Source organism: Oncorhynchus kisutch, linkage group LG5, assembly GCF_002021735.2.
Source record: "Oncorhynchus kisutch isolate 150728-3 linkage group LG5, Okis_V2, whole genome shotgun sequence".
NCBI classification, from domain to species: Eukaryota; Metazoa; Chordata; class Actinopteri; order Salmoniformes; family Salmonidae; genus Oncorhynchus; species Oncorhynchus kisutch.
The window spans coordinates 42,608,530-42,631,717 of NC_034178.2; the positions used below are offsets into that span (position 1 = coordinate 42,608,530).

The 23,188-nt window shown below is 42.9% G+C and overlaps 1 protein-coding gene and 1 pseudogene across 6 annotated transcripts in view; one reads left to right on the forward strand and one right to left on the reverse strand.

Annotated features, from left to right (window-relative positions):
• LOC109891058 (voltage-gated potassium channel subunit beta-2) overlaps window positions 1-23,188 on the reverse strand; it is a 153,623-nt gene that overhangs the window by 75,800 nt on the left and 54,635 nt on the right. The window lies entirely within an intron of this gene.
• Window positions 15,365-19,105, forward strand: LOC116374206 (28S ribosomal protein S16, mitochondrial-like; annotated as a pseudogene).

Here is a 23,188-nt window from a genome sequence, read left to right on the forward strand (position 1 = left end):
CCCTATCCCAGTCTGTTGTTCCCACATGCTTCAAGAGGGCCACCATTGCTCCTGTTCCCAAGAAAGCTAAGGTAACTGAGCTAAACGACTACCGCCCCGTAGCACTCACTTCCGTCATCATGAAGTGCTTTGAGAGACTAGTCAAGGACCATATCGCCTCCACCCTACCTGACACCATAGACCCACTCCAATTTGCTTACCGCCCAAATAGGTCCACAGACGATGCAATCTCAACCACACTGCCCTAACCCATCTGGACAAGAGGAATACCTACGTGAGAATGCTGTTCATCGACTACAGCTCGGCATTTAACACCATAGTGCCCTCCAAGCTCGTCATCAAGCTCGAGACCTTGGGTCTCGACCCCGCCCTGTGCAACTGGATACTGGACTTCCTGACGGGCCGCCCCCAGGTGGTGAGGGTAGGCAACAACATCTCCACCCCGCTGATCCTCAACACTGGGGCCCCACAAGGGTGCGTTCTGAGCCTTCTCCTGTACTCCCTGTTCACCCACGACTGCGTGGCCACGCACGCCTCCAACTCAATCAAGTTTGCGGACGACGCAACAGTGGTAGGCTTGATTACCAACAACGACGAGACGGCCTACAGGGAGGAGGTGAGGGCCCTCGGAGTGTTGTGTCAGGAAAATAACCTCACACTCAACGTCAACAAGACTAAGGAGATGATTGTAAGGCTCTCCAGAGGACAGTAAGGTCTGCACAACGCATCACCGGGGGCAAACTACCTGCCCTCCAGGACACCTACACCACCCGATGTCACAGGAAGGCCATAAAGATCATCAAGGACAACAACCACCCGAGCCACTGCCTGTTCACCCCGCTATCATCCAGAAGGCGAAGTCAGTACAGGTGCATCAAAGCTGGGACCGAGAGACTGAAAAACAGCTTCTATCTCAAGGCCATCAGACTGTTAAACAGCCACCACTAACATTGAGTGGCTGCTGCCAACACACTGACTCAACTCCAGCCACTTTAATAATGGGAATTGATGGGAAATGATGTAAAATATATCACTAGCCACTTTAAACAATGCTACCTAATATAATGTTTACATACCCTACATTATTCATCTCATATGTATACGTATATACTGTACTCTTTATCATCTACTGCATCTTTATGTAATACATGTATCACTAGCCACTAACTATGCCACTTTGTTTACATACTCATCTCACATGTATATACTGTACTCAATACCATCTACTGTATCTTGCCTATGCCGCTCTGTACCATCACTCATTCATATATCTTTATGTACATATTCTTTATCCCCTTACACTTGTCTATAAGGTAGTAGTTTTGGAATTGTTAGCTAGATTACTTGTTGGTTATTACTGGATTGTCGGAACTAGAAGCACAAGCATTTCACTACACTCGCATTAACATCTGCTAACCATGTGTATGTGACAAATCAAATTTGATTTGATTTTAACCTGATGGTCACTTTTACAGATCTCCATAGTTCCTCTGTGGAGATGGGATAACATTCCAGAAGGACAACCATCTCTGCGGCACTCCACCAATCAGGCCTGTTTGGTAGAGCGGCCAGATGGAAGCTACTCCTCGGTAAAAGGCACATGACAGCCCGCTTGGAGTTTGCCAAAAGGCACCTAAAGGACTCTCAGACCATGACAAACAAGATTCACTGGTCTGATGAAACCAAGATTGTCTTTAGCCTGAATGCCAAGCGTCACGTCCGGAGGAAACCTGGCACAATCCCTACGGTGAAGCATGGTGGTGGCAGTGTCATGCTGTGGGGATGTTTTTCAGTGGCAAGGACTGGGAGACTAGTCAGGATGAAGGGAAGGATGAATGGAACAAAGGACAGAGATCCTTGATGACAATCCACTCCAGACCACTCAGGACCTCAGACTGGGGCACAAGTTCACCTTCCAACAGGACAAAAACCCTAAGCACACAGTCAAGCCAATGCAGGAGTGGCTTCGGGACAAGTCTCAATATCTTTGAGTGGCCCAGCCAGGGCCCGGACTTGAACCCAATCAAACATCTCTGGAGAGACCTAAAAATAGCTGTGCAGCGACTCTCCCCATCTAACCTGAAAGAGCTTGAGAGCACCTGCAGAGAAGAATGGTAGAAACTCCCCAATTACAGGTGTGCCAAGCTTATAGCGTCATACTCAAGAAGACTAGGCTGTAATCGCTGCCAAAGGTGCTTCAACAAAGTACTGAGTAAAGGGTCTGAAAACTTATGCAAATGTAATATTTCAGTTATTAAAAAGAGATATATATATATATATATATAAACAATTTAAAAACCTGTTTTTGCTTTGTCATTATGGAGTATTATGTGTAGATTGATGAGGAAAACACTATTTAATCCATTTTAGAATAAGGCTGTAACGTAACAAAATGTGGAAAACATCAAGGGGTCTGACTACTTTCCGAATGCACTGTACATAGAGATATTATTTTTGACAATATATCGCAATTTTATTTTGACAGCTGTACCTGCACCAAAACTCCAGTTATTTTTCCTTCACATCTTGTTCTCCATTTCTTTTTAAATAGGGAGTCAATTTGTTTTACAGCACTTTTATTTTCATGACTGATCAAAACACACTTTTCTCATGGGTCTCTCTTGTCCCTCTGCAGCAGACATTTGGTGAGCAATATGTTTGGAACATTGAATCACAATAAAATTGCAGTATCAAATCGCAATAAATATAGAATCGTGAGAATTGCCATGCATATCGTATCGGCACCGAAATATCGTATGAGGTCCCTGGCAAATCCGAGCCTTATTAATATGTAGCTTACATTGTACAAGGACATCTAGTGAAACTTGGGGTGAGCTGGGAATCTTAGAGGCTGGGGAGAGCAAAGTGGAGCTACTTCCCCCTGTCACTCCAGTGTACCCATATTAATGTAATGTCCCTGCAGCAAACACACACATCCTCCTCTTCCACCCACTTCATAAGAGAACATAGGCGACAATAGCGTGACCATCCCTGAAAATATATACAGTACTCGAACAGAGATGTTACACACACACACACACACACACACACACACACACACAGGGACATGTTAAGTGTGTGTTTAGTACCATACAAAGTGTTAGAGGAAAGAGTGATAGGAGTATTGCACGCTGACAGTAGGTGAAGTGACAGGGCTCTCTGCCCACGCTCCACTCCTGACTGGCATGCGCTCTGACACGATGTCTGCCTGTGCCAACCTGAGATGGTGTAGCCAGGTAATAAGAGGTCACAGCAGAGACCTTCAGACAGCAATTATGTTCAGCTCCAGTGAAGAAAACATAGTGGAACAGAGCTTCAGCACCAAATCATCTGTGTAGCACTACTGCTGCCAGCTAACTGAAACATCTGTGTAGCACTACTGCTGCCAGCTAACTGAAACATCTGTGTAGCACTACTGCTGCCAGCTAACTGAAACATCTGTGTAGCACAACTGCTGCCAGCTAGAGGAACATACTGACACTGAGGACAATCTGAACATGCATTAAAGCTTTTTAAATGGTTATCTACTATAAAAGTAAAACATTAGTCTTCTAACCCCTGTAAGCAGTCAGTAAACCATCCTCACAGATGCCTACTTAAGATCCATTAGCGCTGAAATGAGATGACCGCTGGGAACTAGGAACTGTAGAGCAGGGATCGGCAACAGGCGGACATAACATTTAAACTAACTATCTACTAACCCTAGCCCTAACGTTAAGCCTTATCCTAACCCTAACCTTTATTCTAAACCTAACTCGAACTGTAACCTTAGCAAACAGTTGTTTATCTACAGAGAGTTTGTTGATAATATGACCATTTGTAGAGTATCTATAGATGGAAAATCCAGACAATCCAAATAAAGTATGACCTATTTTAGTTTTTGTGAGAAAAATGCTAAAATCACCAGGCATTCATCTAAAAATGAGTTTAATTTAGGAAAACTGTTCCAAAGTATTCCCACGAATTGTGTCTCAATGTAACCTAGGTATGAAATGTTTCTTATTTTCAAATACAATCTCTTTTTGTGCTTAGTTGTGGTCAATTTGCAGTGTAAAAATTATTATAATTAAGTTCTGGGCCCCCAACCATCCGCTCTGAGGAAAATCGTCCCGTGGCTGAATCTAGTTTCCTACCCCTGCTGTAGAGGGTGCAGCATGGAGTACAGTAGTAGACCCAATCTGAGGTGGAACATCTGCACCACCTAATGGCTAACAACAGCCATTACATAAAATACAAAAAGTATTCATCAACATGGTAGGCCTATATACTACAGTATCTATAAATGCATCTGCCTTTTGTCCCCCCAAGAAAGAGAATCATTAAGAGATCAATATCATGATAGCCTGATCTCCTACTCCAACATGTCTATAGCAACTACGTTCATTAGGTGGCGACAGACTTTCATTTGAGAATCCACCTTTTACAAATACATAAAAATGTCCAAGGCATACATAACAAATAATTTCTGGGTAACAATTAAGTACCTTACTGTAATAGCGTTCCATTAAGATGGTCAAAAAGAAACAAAAAAAATATTTCTCAAGCAAGAATTGTTGGGACTGTCTGGGAGTGGGGGCTTAATGGGAGGAATATGTTACCTGAAAACTAGCTGGTATTAGCAGAGGTTCAGGAGCTCTTTTTTTATTGGTTGATTAACTTATACAACCTGATGATGTTAACAACCTAGCCAAAACCTCCACCATGGCTAAACCTATTGATTACAAGGTGCTGTATAAATTGTATTTTCAACCAGCAACTAACAATCAGAAAATAACACTGATCTAATTTTTTCACTCTTTTACAGTGATAGTTTCATCAGCTGTTGTATCATATCATACAACACTCTAGATCACCTTAACTCCATTCAAAGAGATGCATACAAAGCTACAGGACTGCTTTGCTAGCACAGACTGGAATATATTCCAGGATTCATCAGATGGCATTTTTCTTTTTATATAATTTCTTTTACATTTCACCTTTTATTTAGGTAGGCTAGTTGAGAACAAGTTCTCATTTGCAACTGCGACCTGGCCAAGATAAAGCATAGCAGTTCGACACATACAACAACAGAGTTACACATAGAATAAACAAAACAATCAATAATACAGTAGAAAAAAAATTAAGAAAAAAGTCTATATACAGTGAGTGCAAATGAGGTAAGATAAGGGAGTTAAGGCATCAAATAGGCCATGGAGGTGATGTAATTACAATATAGCAATTAAACACTGTAATGATAGATGTGCAGAAGATGAATGTGCAAGTAGAGATACTGGGGTGCAAAGGAGCAAGATAAATACATAAATACAGTATGGGGATGAAGTAGTTGGATGGGCTGTTTACAGATGGGCCATGTACAGGTGCAGTGATCTGTGAGCTGCTCTGACAGCTGGTGCTTAAAGCTAGTGAGAGAGATATGAGTCTCTAGCTTCAGTGATTTTTGAAATTCGTTCCAGTCATTGGCAGCAGAGAACTGGAAGGAAAGGCGGCCAAAAGAGGAATTGGCTTTGGGGGTGACCAGTGAGATATACCTGCTGGAGTGCGTGCTACGAGTGGGTGCTGCTATGGTGACCAGTGAGCTGAGATAAGGCGGGGCTTTACCTAGCAGAGACTTGTAGATGACCTGGAGCCAGTGGGTTTGGCGATGAGAATGAAGTGAGGGCCAGTGAGAGCGTAAAGGTCGCAGTGGTGGGTAGTATATGGGGCTTTGGTGACAAAACGGATGGCACTGTGATAGACTGCATCCAATTTATTGAGTAGAGTGTTGGAGGCTATTTTATAAAATTACATCGCCGAAGTCGAGGATCGGTAGGATGGTCAGTTTTACGAGGGTATGTTTGCCAGCATGAGTGAGAGGTGCTTTGTTGCGAAATAGGAAGCCAAATCTAGATTTAATTTTGGATTGGAGATGCTTAATGTCTGGAAGTCTGGAAGGAGAGTTTACAGTCAAACCAGACACCTTGTAGTTATCCACATATTCTAAGTTGGAGCCGTCCAGAGTAGTGATGCTGGACGGGCGGGCAGGTGTGGGCAGTGATCGGTTGAAGAGCATGCATTTAGTTTTACTTGCATTTAAGAGCGGTTGGAGGCCACGGAGGGAGAGTTGTATAGCATTGAAGCTCATCGAGGTTAGTTAACAAAGTGTCCAAAGAAGGGCCAGAAGTATACAGAATGGCGTCGTCTGCGTACTGAGGAGTTTACCACATCAGTCACAGGCTTCATTAATAAGATAATTAATGACGTCGTCTCCACAGTGACCGTACGTACAGTTGAAGTTAGAAGTTTACACATACCTTAGCCAAATACATTAAAACTCAGTTTTTCACAATTCATGACATTTAATCAGAGTAAAAATTCCCTGTCTTAGGTCAGTTAGGATCACCACTTTATTTTAAGAATGTGAAATGTCAGAATAATAGTAGAGAATGATTAATTTACACTTTTATTTATTTCATCCCAGTCCCAGTGGGTCAGAAGTTTACATCAAATCAAATGTATTTATATAGCCCTTCTGAAAGTGTTGTACAGAAACCCAGCCTAAAACCCAAAACAGCAAGCAAAGCACAAGTAGAAGCACTTAATTAGTATTTGGTAGCATTGCCTTTAAATTGCCTAACTTGGATCAAACGTTTTGGGTAGCCTTCCACAAGCTTCCCACAATAAGTTAGGTGAATGTTGGCCCATTCCTCCTGACAGAGCTAGTGTAACTGAGTCAGGTTTGTAGGCCTCCTTGCTCGCACACGCCGTTTCAGTTCTGCCCACAAATGTTCTACAGGATTGAGGTCAGGGCTTTGTGATGTCCACTCCAATACCTTTACTTTGTTGTCCTTAAGCCATTTTGCCACAGCTTTGGAAGTATGCTTGGGGTCATTGTCCATTTGGAAGACCAATTTGCAACCAAGCTTTAACTTCCTGACTGATGACTTGAGATGTTGCTTCAATATATCCAAATAATTTTCCTACCTCGTGATGCCATCTATATTGTGAAGTGCACCAGTCCCTCCTGCAGCAAAGCACCCCCACAACATGATGCTGCCACCCCCGTGCTTCACGGTTGGGGTGGTGTCCTTCGGCTTGCAAGCCTCCCCCTTTTTCATCCAAACATACCGATGGATATTATGGTCAAGCAGTTCTATTTTTGTTTCATCAGACCAGAGGACATTTCTCCAAAAAGTACGATCTTTGTCCCCATGTGCAGTTGCAAACCGTAGTCTGGCTTTTTTTATGGCGGTTTTGGAGCAGTGGCTTCTTCCTTGCTGAGCGGCCTTTCAGGTTATGTCGATATAGGTACTTCCACAACCGGTTTCTTCCAGCATATTCACAAGGTCCTTTGCTGTTGTTCTGGGATTGATTTGCATTTTTCGCACCAAAGTACGTTCATCTCTAGGAGACAGAAAGTGTCTCCTTCCTGAGCGGTATGACGGCTGCATGGTCGCATGGTGTTTATACTTGCATACTATTGTTTGTACAGATGAACGTGGTACCTTCAGGCGTTTGGAAATTGCTCCCAAGGATGAATCAGACTTGTGGAGGTCTACAATTTTTTTTCTGAGGTCTTGGCTGATTTCTTTAGATTTTCCTATGATGTCAAGCAAAGAGGCACTGAGTTTGAAGGGATGCCTTGAAATACATCCACAAGTACACCATCAATTCACTCAAATTATGTAAATTATGTCAAAGCCATGACATCATTTTCTGGAATTTTCCAAGCTGTTTAAAAGGCACAGTCAACTTAGTGTATGTAAACTTCTGACCAATTGGAATTGTGATACAATGAATTGTAAGTTAAATAATCTGTCTGTAAACATTGTTTGGAAAAATTACTTGTGTCATGCACACAATAGATGTCCTAACCGACATGCCAAAACTATAGTTTGTTAACAATACATTTGGGGAGTGGTTTAAAAACAAGTTTTAATGACTCCAACCTAAGTGTATGTAACCTTCCGACTTCAACTGTACATATCCCAACCAGAAGCCATTAATTACAGGCAACATCCGCATTAAACGAAAGTCTACAGCTGCCACTTTCAAGGAGCGGTATACTAATCCGGACGCTTATAAGAAATCCTGCTATGCCCTCTGACGAACCATCAAACAGGCAAAGCATTAATACAGGACTAAGATCAAATCGTACTACACCATCTCGGAAGCCCGTCGGATGTTTCAGGGCTTGCAAACCATCACAGATTACAAAGGGAAACCTATCCACGAGCTCCCCAGTGACGCAAGCCTACCAGATGAGTTAAATGTCTTCTATGCTCGCTTCTAGGCAAGGAACACCGAACCATACATGAGAGCATCAGCTGTTCCGGACATCTGTGTGATCACACTCTCCGTAGCCGAGTAAAACTTTTTAACAGGTTAACTTTCAGACGGATAACCAGGACGCATACTCAGAACATTCAACCTCTCCCTAATCCAGTCTGTAAAACCTACATGTTTCAAGCAGACCACCATTGTCTCTGTGCCCAAGAACGCCAAGGTAACCTGTCTAAATGAATATCTCCACATAGCACTCACACCTGTAGCCATGAAATGCTTTAAAATGCTGGTCATGGCTCACATCAACACAATCATCCCAGACACCCTGGACCCACTCCAATTCACATACCGCCCCAAAAGATCCACAGATGACACAATCTCTATTGTACTCCAGAATGTCCTTTCCCACCTGGACAAAAGGAACACCTATGTGAGAATGCTGTTCATTGACTACAGCTCAGAATTCAACACCATAGTGCCCCCCAAGCTCATGTTCCTTGGGGTCCACATCACTAAGGATCTATCATGGTCCAAACACACCAACACAGTAGTGAAGAGGGCATGACAATGCCTCTTCCCCCTCAGGAGGCTGAAAATATTGAACGTTTTACAGTTGAACCATTGACAGCATCTTGACAAGCAGCATCACTGCTTGGTATGGCAACTGCTTGGCATCCGACCACAAGGTGCTACAGAGGATAGTGAGTACGGCCCAGTACATCACTGGGGCCTTGCTCCCTGCAATCCAGGACCTCTATACCAGGCGGTGTCATAAGAAGGCCCTAAAAATTGTCAAAGACTCCAGCCATCCAGGTCATAGACTGTTCTCTCTGATACTGGACAGCAAGCCATACCGGAGCACCAAGTCTGGAACCAAAAGGCTCCTGAACAGCTTCTACCCCTAAGCCATACGACTGCTGTACAGTTAATCAAGTGGCTACCTGGACTATTTGCATGAATATCCTTTTTTTCACTGAATCTCTTGCACTGGCTCTAAGCACACTCACTGGACTCTACCCACACACTCACACATACTACACTGACACTCCAACACACGCGCACACACTCTCACACTCTTCACATAATGCTGCTGGCCGACTCACTTTTACCCCTACCTACATGTACATGTTCAACCAGGTCACCAGTGATACAAGTCAGTATTCAACTTCCATCCACGTCTGAGGATGTCGGGAGATGATGTAGAAACTGGCCACTAGGGGCAACAGTGAGTGGTTTTGCTAGGGTGTTGTGGATGAAGTTTGAATCCAGCAATAGAAAGTTGTTTTTTAGATTTGTGTTTTAAGCCTATCCCCCCCAAAAAATGACATTTGCAACAACTTTGAAATTTCACGTTTGGGAAACATAATTCAGATGTGAGATTGGTAGGTCCAAGATGGCGTAGCAGTAGGTCGTCCTGTCCTGTCGTGTCCCTGTATATATCGTTTATTTTTCGTTTTTTACATATTTTCTCCACATATCTCTTTGAAAACATTTTGCTAAACCCTAAGCTTCCAAATACTCTCCTGCAACCCGACTCACCCAATGTAGCTATTTTTCCTAAAGTTTTTATATTTACTTCGGGACACCTCAACTGAAGCTAGCCAGCTAACCAGCGGGTATGCTAGCGGTCTCCAGCTAACCGGTCATCAGCTAACCTGTAGTTCGGAAAGCTCTCGCCTGTTCGTACAACGCGACTTTAACCAGAGCACAACGGACCTATCTATTTTTCATCCCCGGATTCCCACCGCAAACGGAACATCTTTCAGCTGGATTTTTCAGCAACTAGCTATCTAGCTAAACCGCAACCTCGGATTACTCCTGGCTAGCGTTTCCACCCACTTAGCTTGAAGCTAGCCCGGCCGTAGCACCTGCGCTTCCACCGTAGCATACTCCTGAGCTACAATACCCGGGCCCACGACCGGTCTACCGATGTCATCGCATGAAGAGGAATAAACAGACTCACCCCATCGCGACGTCCCCCAAAGGCTAACTCTCTAGCCCTCGCTATCTCCCTGCTTGCTAATTCGGCCTGCTAACTGCTAGCTTGTCCAGCTCCGGCCCGCTAACTGCTACCTTGTCTAGCCCGGGCCTACAAACTGTTAGCTTGTTAGCACAGGCCTGCTAACCGCCTGAATCGCCGCGTCTCAAACGCTCACCGGACCCATATTTACTTTCTATCTCTTTTGACTTTTAATTTGTTTATACCTTCCGGAAACCTGCCTCACCCAATGTGATACGGAATCGCTATTATTTATTTATTTATTTTTAGAACACACTCAAGAACCTCCAGAAGCTAACCAGCTAACTAGCTACAAGCTATTTAGTAATTGTTAGTTTTTTTTAAAACCTGGATAACACTCGCCAGGCCAGCTTCCCTGCCCCATCCACCGCTGCCCCCTGGACACTGATCTCTTGGCTACATAGCTGATGCACGCTGGACTGTCCATTAATCACGGTACTCCATTCTGCTTGTTTGTTCTATCTGTTGGCCCCGTTGCCTAGTCTACGCCATTTTACCTGCGGTTGTTGTGCTAGCTGATTAGCTGTTGTCTCACCTACTGTTTTAGCTAGCTTTCCCAATTCAACACCTGTGATTACTGTATGCCTCGCTGTATGTCTCTCTCAAATGTCAATATGCCTTGTATACTGTTGTTCAGGTTAGTTATCATTGTTTTAGTTCACAATGGAGCCCCTAGTTCCACTCTTCACGCCCCTGATAACTCCTTTGTCCCACCTCCCACACATGCGGTGACCTCACCCATTACTACCAGCATGTCCAGAGATACAACCTCCCTCATCATCACCCAGTGCCTGGGCTTACCTCCGCTGTACCCGCACCCCACCATACCCCTGTCTGCGCATTATGCCCTGAATATATTCTACCATGCCCAGAAACCTGCTCCTCTTATTCTCTGTCCCCAACGCTCTAGGCGACCAGTTTTGATAGCCTTTAGCCGCACCCTCATACTACTCCTTCTCTGTTCCGCGGGTGATGTGGAGGTAAACCCAGGCCCTGCATGTCCCAAGGCACCCTCATTTGTTGACTTCTGTGATCGAAAAAGCCTTGGTTTCATGCATGTCAACATCAGAAGCCTCCTCCCTAAGTTTGTTTTACTCACTGCTTTAGCACACTCTGCTAACCCTGATGTCCTTGCTGTGTCTGAATCCTGGCTCAGGAAGGCCACCAAAAATTCAGAGATTTCCATACCCAACTATAACATCTTCCGTCAAGATAGAACTGCCAAAGGGGGCGGAGTTGCAGTTTACTGCAGAGATAGCCTGCAAAGTAATGTCATACTTTCCAGGTCCATACCCAAACAGTTCGAACTACTAATTTTGAAAATTACTCTCTCCAGAAATAAGTCTCTCACGGTTGCCGCCTGCTACCGACCCCCCTCAGCTCCCAGCTGTGCCCTGGACACCATTTGTGAATTGATCGCCCCCCATCTAGCTTCATAGTTTGTTCTGTTAGGTGACCTAAACTGGGATATGCTTAACACCTCGCCAGTCCTACAATCTAAGCTAGATGCCCTCAATCTCACACAAATCATCAAGGAACCCACCAGGTACAACCCTAACTCTGTAAACAAGGGCACCCTCATAGACGTCATCCTGACCAACTGGCCCTCCAAATACACCTCCGCTGTCTTCAACCAGGATCTCAGCGATCACTGCCTCATTGCCTGTATCCGCTACGGAGCCGCAGTCAAACGACCACCCCTCATCACTGTCAAACGCTCCCTAAAACACTTCTGTGAGCAGGCCTTTCTAATCGACCTGGCCCGGGTATCCTGGAAGGACATTGACCTCATCCCGTCAGTTGAGGATGCCTGGTCATTCTTCAAAAGTAACTTCCTCACCATTTTAGATAAGCATGCTCCGTTCAAAAAATGCAGAACTAAGAACAGATACAGCCCTTGGTTCACCCCAGACCTGACTTCCCTCGACCAGCACAAAAACATCCTGTGGCGGACTGCAATAGCATTGAATAGTCCCCGTGATATGCAACTGTTCAGGGAAGTCCGGAACCAATACACGCAGTCAGTCAGGAAAGCTAAGGCCAGCTTCTTCAGGCAGAAGTTTGCATCCTGTAGCTCCAACTCCAAAAAGTTCTGGGACACCGTGAAGTCCATGGAGAACAAGAGCACCTCCTCCCAGCTGCCCACTGCACTGAGGCTAGGTAACACGGTCACCACTGATAAATCCATGATTATCGAAAACTTCAATAAGCATTTCTCAACGGCTGGCCATGCCTTCCGCCTGGCTACTTCAACCTCGGCCAACAGCTCCGCCCCCCCCCCGCAGCTCCTCGCCCAAGCCTCTCCAGGTTCTCCTTTAACCAAATCCAGATAGCAGATGTTCTGAAAGAGCTGCAAAACCTGGACCCGTACAAATCAGCTGGGCTTGACAATCTGGACCCTCTATTTCTGAAACTATCTGCCACCATTGTCGCAACCCCTATTACCAGCCTGTTCAACCTCTCTTTCATATCGTCTGAGATCCCCAAGGATTGGAAAGCTGCCGCAGTCATCCCCCTCTTCAAAGGGGGAGACACCCTGGACCCAAACTGTTACAGACCTATATCCATCCTGCCCTGCCAATCTAAGGTCTTCGAAAGCCAAGTCAACAAACAGGTCACTGACCATCTCGAATCCCACCGCACCTTCTCCGCTGTGCAATCTGGTTTCCGAGCCGGTCATGGGTGCACCTCAGCCACACTCAAGGTACTCAACGATATCATAACCGCCATCGATAAAAGACAGTACTGTGCAGCCGTCTTCATCGACCTTGCCAAGGCTTTCGACTCTGTCAATCACCATATTCTTATCGGCAGACTCAGGAGCCTCGGTTTTTCGGATGACTGCCTTGCCTGGTTCACCAATTACTTTGCAGACAGAGTTCAGTGCGTCAAATCGGAGGGCATGCTGTCTGGTCCTCTGGCAGTCTCTATGGGGGTGCCACAGGGTTCAATTCTCGGGCCGACTCTTTTCTCTGTGTATATCAATGATGTTGCTCTTGCTGCGGGCGATTCCCTGATCCACCTCTACGCAGACGACACCATTCTATATACCTTAGGCCCGTCTTTGGACACTGTGCTATCTAACCTCCAAACAAGCTTCAATGCCATACAACACTCCTTCCGTGGCCTCCAACTGCTCTTAAACGCTAGTAAAACCAAATGCATGCTTTTCAACCGGTCCCTGCCTGCACCCGCATGCCCAACTAGCATCACCACCTTGGATGGTTCCGACCTAGAATATGTGGACGTCTATAAGTACCTAGGTGTCTGGCTAGACTGCAAACTCTCCTTCAAGACTCATATCAAACATCTCCAATCGAAAATCAAATCAAGAGTCGGCTTTCTATTCCGCAACAAAGCCTCCTTCACTCACGCCGCCAAGCTTACCCTAGTAAAACTGACTATCCTACCGATCCTCGACTTCGGCGATGTCATCTACAAAATGGCTTCCAACACTCTACTCAGCAAACTGGATGCAGTCTATCACAGTGCCATCCGTTTCGTCACTAAAGCACCTTATACCACCCACCACTGCGACTTGTATGCTCTAGTCGGCTGGCCCTCGCTACATATTCGTCGCCAGACCCACTGGCTCCAGGTCATCTACAAGTCCATGCTAGGTAAAGCTCCGCCTTATCTCAGCTCACTGGTCACGATGGCAACACCCATCCGTAGCACGCGCTCCAGCAGGTGTATCTCACTGATCATCCCTAAAGCCAACACCTCATTTGGCCGCCTTTCGTTCCAGTACTCTGCTGCCTGTGACTGGAACGAATTGCAAAAATCGCTGAAGTTGGAGACTTTTATCTCCCTCACCAACTTCAAACATCAGCTATCTGAGCAGCTAACCGATCGCTGCAGCTGTACATAGTCTATTGGTAAATAGCCCACCCTTTTCACCTACCTCATCCCCGTACTGTTTTTATTTATTTACTTTTCTGCTCTTCTGCACACCAATATCTCTACCTGTACATGACCATCTGATCTTTTATCACTCCAGTGTTAATCTGCAAAATTGTAATTATTTGCCTAATTCTCATGCCTTTTGCACACATTGTATATAGACTGCACACATTGTATATAAACCCTTTGGTTTCTACTGTGTTATTGACTTGTTAATTGTTTACTCCATGTGTAACTCTTTGTTGTCTGCTCACACTGCTATGCTTTATCTTGGCCAGGTCGCAGTTGCAAATGAGAACTTGTTCTCAACTAGCCTACCTGGTTAAATAAAGGTGAAATAAAAAAATAAAAATAAAAAAGAGCTAGATGACATGTTACCTCAATAACCTCAACTACCTTGACTTGGTACTTCTTGTATATAGCCTCGTTATTGTGAATTATTTCCTTTTTTATTTTGTAAATGTTTATGTTTTTACTTTGTATTGTTGGGAAAGGGTTCATAAGTAAGCATTTCACGGTAAAGTCGACACCTATTGAATTAAGCATGTGACCAACAACATTTAATTGAATTTGAAAACACAGGCAAAACTGAATTTTGGCTGCACTGGGCCTTTAACAATCAATGTCATCATATCAACCAAGCAAACCTGAAATGGATGAAAAATACAGTTGAAAAAGAGGACAATTTAGTAGCCCTAATTCCCACAAATTCCCACCACCCTTAAGAAATTCAGACAACCTGTGAGAAGTAACATCTTAGTATGATATTATATCCTTATTGTGAGACTGGGGGAAATGCACATTTTGAGGCAATCTAGAACTTTTTAAATGAAACACTTGAGACCTGTGACACCCACACTGAAAATACGTTGTTTTTTTTCTTGTTCTGGCATCCAGTCTGTACTTTCCAACACAGTGCATATGTAAATTAAGAGTCAGCACTGAGGGATACCAAGCTATTCTAGGACATGTAAGCCAATAGCCACTTTAATTCCTTTGAGTGCTATGCTGACCACACGTGTGTGTGTGTGTGTGTGTGTGTGTGTGTGTGTGTGTGTGTGTGTGTGTGTTTAAATGGCTGCTCCATTACAAATGTCACATTAGACAATAGAAGTGCTCTTTTCTGTAATGTTGAAAACGTGTTCGATCTTTTACATATTTGTTTGACCTCTTTTGCAGGGTATACCTAAACATGGTCCATCTATGTAAGTATGATCAGGTTGCTATTTAACTAACGCTGTAAACATGGGCTAACTAGCACGTTGGGGTACGCTTATTAGCTACCTGGAAATGTCTGTAACTTTACTGTTGACGAGCCTTGAATACGGTGTATAGCAAGCTAGTAGTTATACCAATGATGTTTCTGATAAGTAATGTTTATTTCATGGATGTTCCTACTTCAAAGGGTGTTCTTTTTTTCAGCCAATTTAATTGCATATGAATTTCACCATTTAACGAAACAATATAATGCTGATTTTGTTGTATTATCCTTACAGCATCCTTCCTACTGAAGACGTACCATGGAGGACACATTGTCATCTGATTGGCAATGGCTGGCCACAAACAGTCTAACAGACCTTTCTACCGCATTGTGGCAGCTTACAACAAGCGAGCACGAGACAGTAAATACATAGAACAGCTAGGCTCTTATGACCCCCTGCCAAACATCTACAATGAGAAACTGGTCAGCATCAACTCTGACAGGATCAAGTACTGGATGGGCTGTGGTGCACATTCAACGAAGCCTGTGGCCAAACTTCTAGGTGTGTTCCCTCTACCCTCACCATGACAACACACACTTTACAAGTTTATTGAAATGACCAGTGTAAGGCCTACTTCATGGAAAATACACTAAATCACAGGTTCATAAACTAACTATACTGAACAAAAATATAAACGCAACCATTTTTTAAATATTACAGTTTATGTAAGGAAATCAGTCAATTGAAATACATTTGTTAGGCCCAAATCCATGGATTTCACATGACTGGGAAACATGAGGTAATGGCGGCGGATGAATGGCACGATATTTGGCCTCAGGATCTCGTCACGTTATCTCTGTGCATTCAAATTGCCATTGATAAAATGAAATTTTGTTTGTTGGCCATAGCTTATGCCTGCCCATACCATAACCCCACTGCCACCATGGGGCACTCTGTTCACAACAACAAACCACTCACCCACATGACGCCATACACATGCTCTGGGGTTGTGAGGCTGGTTAGATGTACTGCCAAATTCTCTAAAACAACGTTGGAGGCGGCTTATGGCAGAAAAATTAACATTAAATTCTTTGGCAACAGCTCTGGTGGACATTCCTGCAGTCAGAATGCCAATTGCACGCTCCCTCAACTTGAGACATCTGTGATATTGTCTTGTGTGAAAAAACTGCACATTTTAGAGTGACCTTTTCTTGTCCCCAGCACAAGGGGCACCTGTGTAATGATGATGATGCTGTTAACTTCTTGGATATAGGTGGCGCTCTTAATTTATGGATAAAAAAACGTGACAGAAAAATATTTTGTCACGAAAAGATGCTCGACTATGCATATAATTGGCAGCTTTGGAAAGAAAACACTCTAACGTTTCCAAAACTGCAAAGATATTATCTGTGAGTGCCACAGAACTCATGCTACAGGCGAAACCAAGATGAAACTTCAACCAGGAAATGGGCAGAATTTTTGAGGCTCTGTTTTCCATTGTCTCCTTATATGGCTGTGAACGCGCCGGGAATGAGCCTGCCCTTTCTATCGTTTCTCCAAGGTGTCTGCAGCATTGTGACGTATTTGTAGGCATATCATTGGAAGATTGGCCATAAGAGACTACATTTGCCAGGGGTCCGCCCGGTGTCCTTTGTCTAAATTGGTGCGTAATCTTCAACTGGAGGCATTTTCCATTGAGATTCAGAGGAGAACGCACACTTCCACGAACGATATATCACCGAAGAGATATGTGAAAAACACGTTGAGGATTGATTCTAAACAACGTTTACCGTGTTTGTCGATATTATGGAGTTAATTTGGAAAAAAGTTTGACGTTTTGATGACTGAATTTGCGGGTTTTTTTGGTAGCCAAACGTGACGCACCAAACGGAGCGATTTCTCCTAAACAAATAATCTTTCAGGAAAAACTGAGAGTCTCCTCATTGAAAACATCCGAAGTTCTTCAAAGGTAAATGATTTATTTGAATGTTTTTCTGGTTTTTGTGAAAATGTTGCCTGCTGATGCGAACGCTAAATGCTACACTAGCTGCGCTAGCTATCAATACTGTTACACAAATGCTTGTTTTGCTATGGTTGAGAAGCATATTTTGAAAATCTGAGATGACAGTGTTGTTAACAAAAGGCTAAGCTTGAGAGCTAGCAAATTAATTGCATTTCATTTGCGATTTTCATGAATAGTTAACGTTGTGTTATGCTAATGAGCTGCGGGGATAATTACACTCCTGGATACAGTTTTTTTTGTAGCTAAACGTGATGAACAAAACAGAGCGATTTGTCCTAAACAAATAATATTTTTGGAAAAACTGAACATTTGCTATCTAACTGAGAGTCTCCTCATTGAAAACATCTGAAGTTATTCAAAGATAAATGATTTTATTTGAATGATTTTCTTGTTTTTGTGAAAATGTTGCATGCTGAATGCTACGCTAAATGCTACGCTAGCTATCAATAATCTTACACAAATGCTTGTTTTGCTATGGTTGAAAAGCATATTTTGAAAATCTGAGATGACAGTGTTGTTAACAAAAGGCTAAGCTTGAGAGCTAGCATATTTATTTCATTTCATTTGCGATTTTCATGAATAGTTAACGTTGCGTTATGGTAATGAGCTTGAGGCTGTATTCACGATCCCGGATCCGGGATGGCTAGTTAAGCAACATTTAAGAGAAAGAAGCTTTTTGTGCATATGCAACATTTTTGGGAACTTTGATTTTAGCTCATGAGTGACCAACACCAACCCTTTGTTCAGTGTAGTATACTTTTAAATGTAATCAATACTTCCAATTAAGTCTCAATGCTACCTGGGAATCTATGTGGTCTAAGACACTGTCAACCCTCTCATGTCTTCCTGTAGGACTGGCTGGGTTCTTCCCCCTGCATCCCATGACGGTGACAGAAACAGAGCGTCACAGGGCCCTGGCAGAACTAGCAGAGGAAGCAGCTCCAGAGGATGGAGTTAAGCAGCAGCAACTATGATAGCTGGAGCATGGGGGACTGTCAAGCATAGCAGGGTGTGGTTACTGTACACAAAGGACAGCTAGAAATGACATTCTCCTCCCAAAAGGTTAACTGTTTCCAGTGAAAGCCTTTGTGAACTATGAATATTCATAAGCAGTGCATAACAGAACAACTTATGAAAGCTTCATATAGCATACATAAAGTCGTCATAAGCACCACATAAAGTCTTCAGAAATAATTTAAGTGTATGTCATACTCTATAAATGATGTATAAAAGGATGTCATAACCAGGCTGATGAAACTAATGTGGATGAGGCCCCTGTGGGACAGTCATTTAACCTTTTGAGGTCCCATTTTAAACGAAAGAATAACGTATGTTGTACATAAAGTCTTCATATATATTCTAAGTGTATGTCATACTCTATAAAGGATGTCATAACCAGGCACAATGTAGGGTGAATTGCCAAATGTCACATAGCTCATTGTGTATGTTTATGCACCATTTATAGAGCATGACATACATATATAGAGGATTTGTGAAGCATTTATGTTGTGCATATGAAACATTTATGTATGCTATATAAGTTGTACTGTATTTAAAATGTGACCCTGTTGGATGGTGGACACAATATTTAAGTTCGTCAAACATAGGAGAGTACTGACATACAGTGCCTTAAAGTATTCATACTCCTGGACTTAATCAACATTTTGTGTTAGTCTGAATAAAAAATGGATTAAATAGATGTTTCTCACCTATCTACACACAATACTAGAGGTCGACCGATTAATCGGAATGGCCGATTAATAAGGGCCGATTTCAAGTTTTCATAACAATCGGAAATCGGTATTTTTGGACACTGATTTGGCCAATTGTTTTATTATAATTTTTTTAACACCTTTATTTAACTAGGCAAGTCAGTTAAGAACACGTTCTTATTTTCAATGACGGCCTAGGAACGGTGGGTTAACTGCCTTGTTCAGGGGCAGAACGACAGATTTTTACCTTGTCAGCTCGGGGATTCAATCTTGCAACCTTACAGTTAACTAGTCCAACTCTCTAACCACCTGCCTCTCATTGCACTCCACGAGGAGCCTACCTGTTACGCGAATGCAGTAAGAAGCCAAGGTAAGTTGCTAGCTAGCATTAAACTTATAAAAAACAATCAATCAATCATAATCACTAGTTAACTACACATGGTTGATGATATTACTAGTTTATCTAGCGTGTCCTGGGTTGCATATAATCGCTGCGGTGCGTATTCGCGGAAAAAGGACTGTCATTGCTCCAACGTGTACCTAACCATAAACGTCAATGCCTTTCTTAAAATCAATACACAGAAGTATGTATTTTTAAACCTGCATATTTAGCTAAGAGAAATCCAGGTTAGCAGGCAATATTAACCAGATTAAATTGTCACTTCTCTTGCGTTCATTGCACGCAGAGTCAGGGTATATGCGATAATAATAAACATTTTGTTTTCAAAATTATAGTTTCCGGATTCGACCATATTAATGACCAAAGGCTCATATTTCTGTGTGTTATTATGTTGTAATTAAGTCTATGATTTGATATTTGATAGAGCAGTCTGACTGAGTGGTGGTAGGCAGCAGCAGGCTCTTAAGCATTCATTCAAACAGCACTTTCGTGAGTTTTGCCAGCAGCTCTTCGCTGTGCTTCAAGCATTGCGCTGTTTATGACTTCAAGCCTATCAACTCCCGAGATTAGGCTGGTGTAACCAATGTGAAATGGCTAGCTAGTTAGCGGGTTGCCCACTAATAGCGTTTCAAACGTCACTCGCTCTGAGACTTGGAGTAGTAGTTCCCGTTGCTCTGCATGGGTAACGCTGCTTCGAGGGTGGCTGTTGTCGATGTGTTCCTCTGGCAAAACTAAAGTGCCTATAAGAACAACCAATAGTCAAAGGTATATGGAATACAAATGGTAGAGTGAAATAGTCATATAAACACTATATTAACGACAACCTAAAACCTCTTACCCTGGAATATTGAAGTCTTATGTTAAAAGGAACCACCAGCTTTCATATGTTCTCATGTTCTGAGCAAGGAACTTAAACGTTAGCTTTTTTTACATGGCACATATTGCACTTTTACTTTCTTCTCCAACACTTTGTTTTTGCATTATTTAAACCAAATTGAACATGTTTCATAATTTATTTGAGGCTAAATGGATTTTTATTGATGTATTAAATTAAGTTAAAATAAGTGTTCATTCAGTATTGTTGTAATTGTCATTATTACAAATAACATTTTAATTTAAATCGGCCAATTAATCAGTATCGGCTTTTTTTGGTCCTCCAATAATTGGTATCGGTATCGCCGTTGAAAAATCATAATCGGTCGACCTCTACACAATACCCCATAATGACAAAGTGGAAACATGTTGTTTTTAGATTTTTTTTTTACTCCAAATTACACTGAACAAAAATATAAATGCAACATACAACTATTTAAAATTATGCCGATTATGGACACAGGTAACTGCAAAAAATAATAGAGGGGTTTACAAAGTGTATTGAAAGCAGAGGCTTCCACACAGGTGTGGTTCCTCAGTTAATTAAGCAATTATCATGAAGCAATTAACATCCCATCATGCTTAGGGTCATGTATAAAAATTCGGGGCAGGGCCTTATTTTGGCCATTATTTTGGCTAACATGACTATGCCCACATAGGATGACAATGGTCACTGAATGGTTTGATGAGCATGAAAACAATGTAAACCATATGCCATGGCCGTCTGGTGACAGATCTCAACCCAACTAAACACATATGGGAGATTCTGGAGCGGCGTCTGAGACAGCATTTTCCACCACCATCAACAAAAACACCAAATGATGGAATTGCTAAGATCTGAATGGTGTTGCATCCCTCCAATAGAGTTCCAGACACTTAATGTTGGTGTTTCCTTTATTTTGGCATTTACCTGTCACGCACTTCATCAGGGAAATGACCGGACCAAGGTGCAGCGTGGTGGACGTACATTTCTTTTATTATGAATGTCGCCAACAAAAACTAAAACTAACGTGAAGCTTACTAGGGCTATACAGGCAACTAACAAAGTCAACTACCCACCACTAAGGTGGCAAAACAGGCTGCCTAAGTATGATTCCCAATCAGAGACAACGATAGACAGCTGTCCTTGATTGAGAACCATACCCGGGCCACAACATAGAATGCCCACCCCACATCACACCCTGACCTAACCAAATAGAGAAATAAAACGTCTCTCTAAGGTCAGGGCGTGACATTACCTGTATCTGTCCATGTCTCATGGACTCATGTCACAGGTCACAAGCACAATGTGGTGTAGCAGCCTGTCAGGCAGAACAGCTCAACAGTATTGTTACTTTGCCTCTGACCACAAACCTGAAATAATGATGAGTGGAGTCGGAAGTTCCATGTAGATGCTGACCCAATTGCAGCCCTAATTACAGAATTGTACACTGATGAGGATACAAGAGCTAGCTGGGTTACCCTTCAACAGATCAGGTATTGTTTCTGTGAGAAACAAACACCAGTAGATACATACTGTACCGTACACCAGACTAAGCCCTTTATTGTTTATATATACACACTGAACTGTAAACCCCTGACTAAGCCCTTTATTGTTTATATATACACACTGAACTGTAAACCCCTGACTAAGCCCTTTATTGTTTATATATACACACTGAACTGTAAACCCCTGACTAAGCCCTTTATTGTTTATATATACACACTGAACTGTAAACCCCTGACTAAGCCCTTTATTGTTTATATATACACACTGAACTGTAAACCCCTGACTAAGCCCTTTATTGTTTATATATACACACTGAACTGTAAACCCCTGACTAAGCCCTTTATTGTTTATATATACACACTGAACTGTAAACCCCTGACTAAGCCCTTTATTGTTTATATATACACACTGAACTGTAAACCCCTGACTAAGCCCTTTATTGTGTATGCACACTGCCTAGAACGAATCAAACGTAGCAAGGATGACTAGAGAAAAATGACAATAGACTGCAGAGGATAAAAGGATGAAGTCACCACTCAGAGGGACTATGTTGGCTGTTTGAATATGGTGAAAAGCACCATAGAGCTCCTTGTAACCTAACCTGACTCCCTCTTACCTGCCCCATCACAATGCTGTATATCAGTCAGCCCGCCACGGAACAGTGAGTGAGCTTTACAGCACAGGCAACAATGGGCCCAGCAGTCTGCCAATGTCAATGACACACAACACTGCCTGGAGACAACAGTAGCCACCCTGTCTGTTATTAACCGCACCCACCTGCCTGTGAACCCTGACAACAGACAGCAACCATCCCTTACCTTAGTCAAAACAACAGCAGTATTCCTAGACTCCAGACAAGCCATATATAGGTTACTGTCAAAATAATGGAAACACTTGAGTATATAAGGGATACAAAGTATATTGAACGCAGGTCCTTCCACGCAGGTGTGGTTCCTGAGTTATTTAAGCAAGTAACATCCCATCATGCTTAGGGTCATGTATAAAAATGCTGGGCAGGCTATTATTTTGGCTACCATGGCTATGCCCCCATCGGATGACAATGCCCCCATTCACAGGGCACGAATGGTGACTGAATGATTTGATGAGCATGAAAACGATGTAAGCCATATGCCATCTCAGTCACCAGATCTCAACAGAATGGCACAGGAGGGGATGGCACCGGAGGGGATGGCACCGGAGGGGATGGTAGACGTGTTTACGTGCTCCTAACCAACTGTGCTTTTATGTTTGCTTTTTCACATTGTTTGGAACTTATTTGTTGATCTTATTTTGTACATAATGTT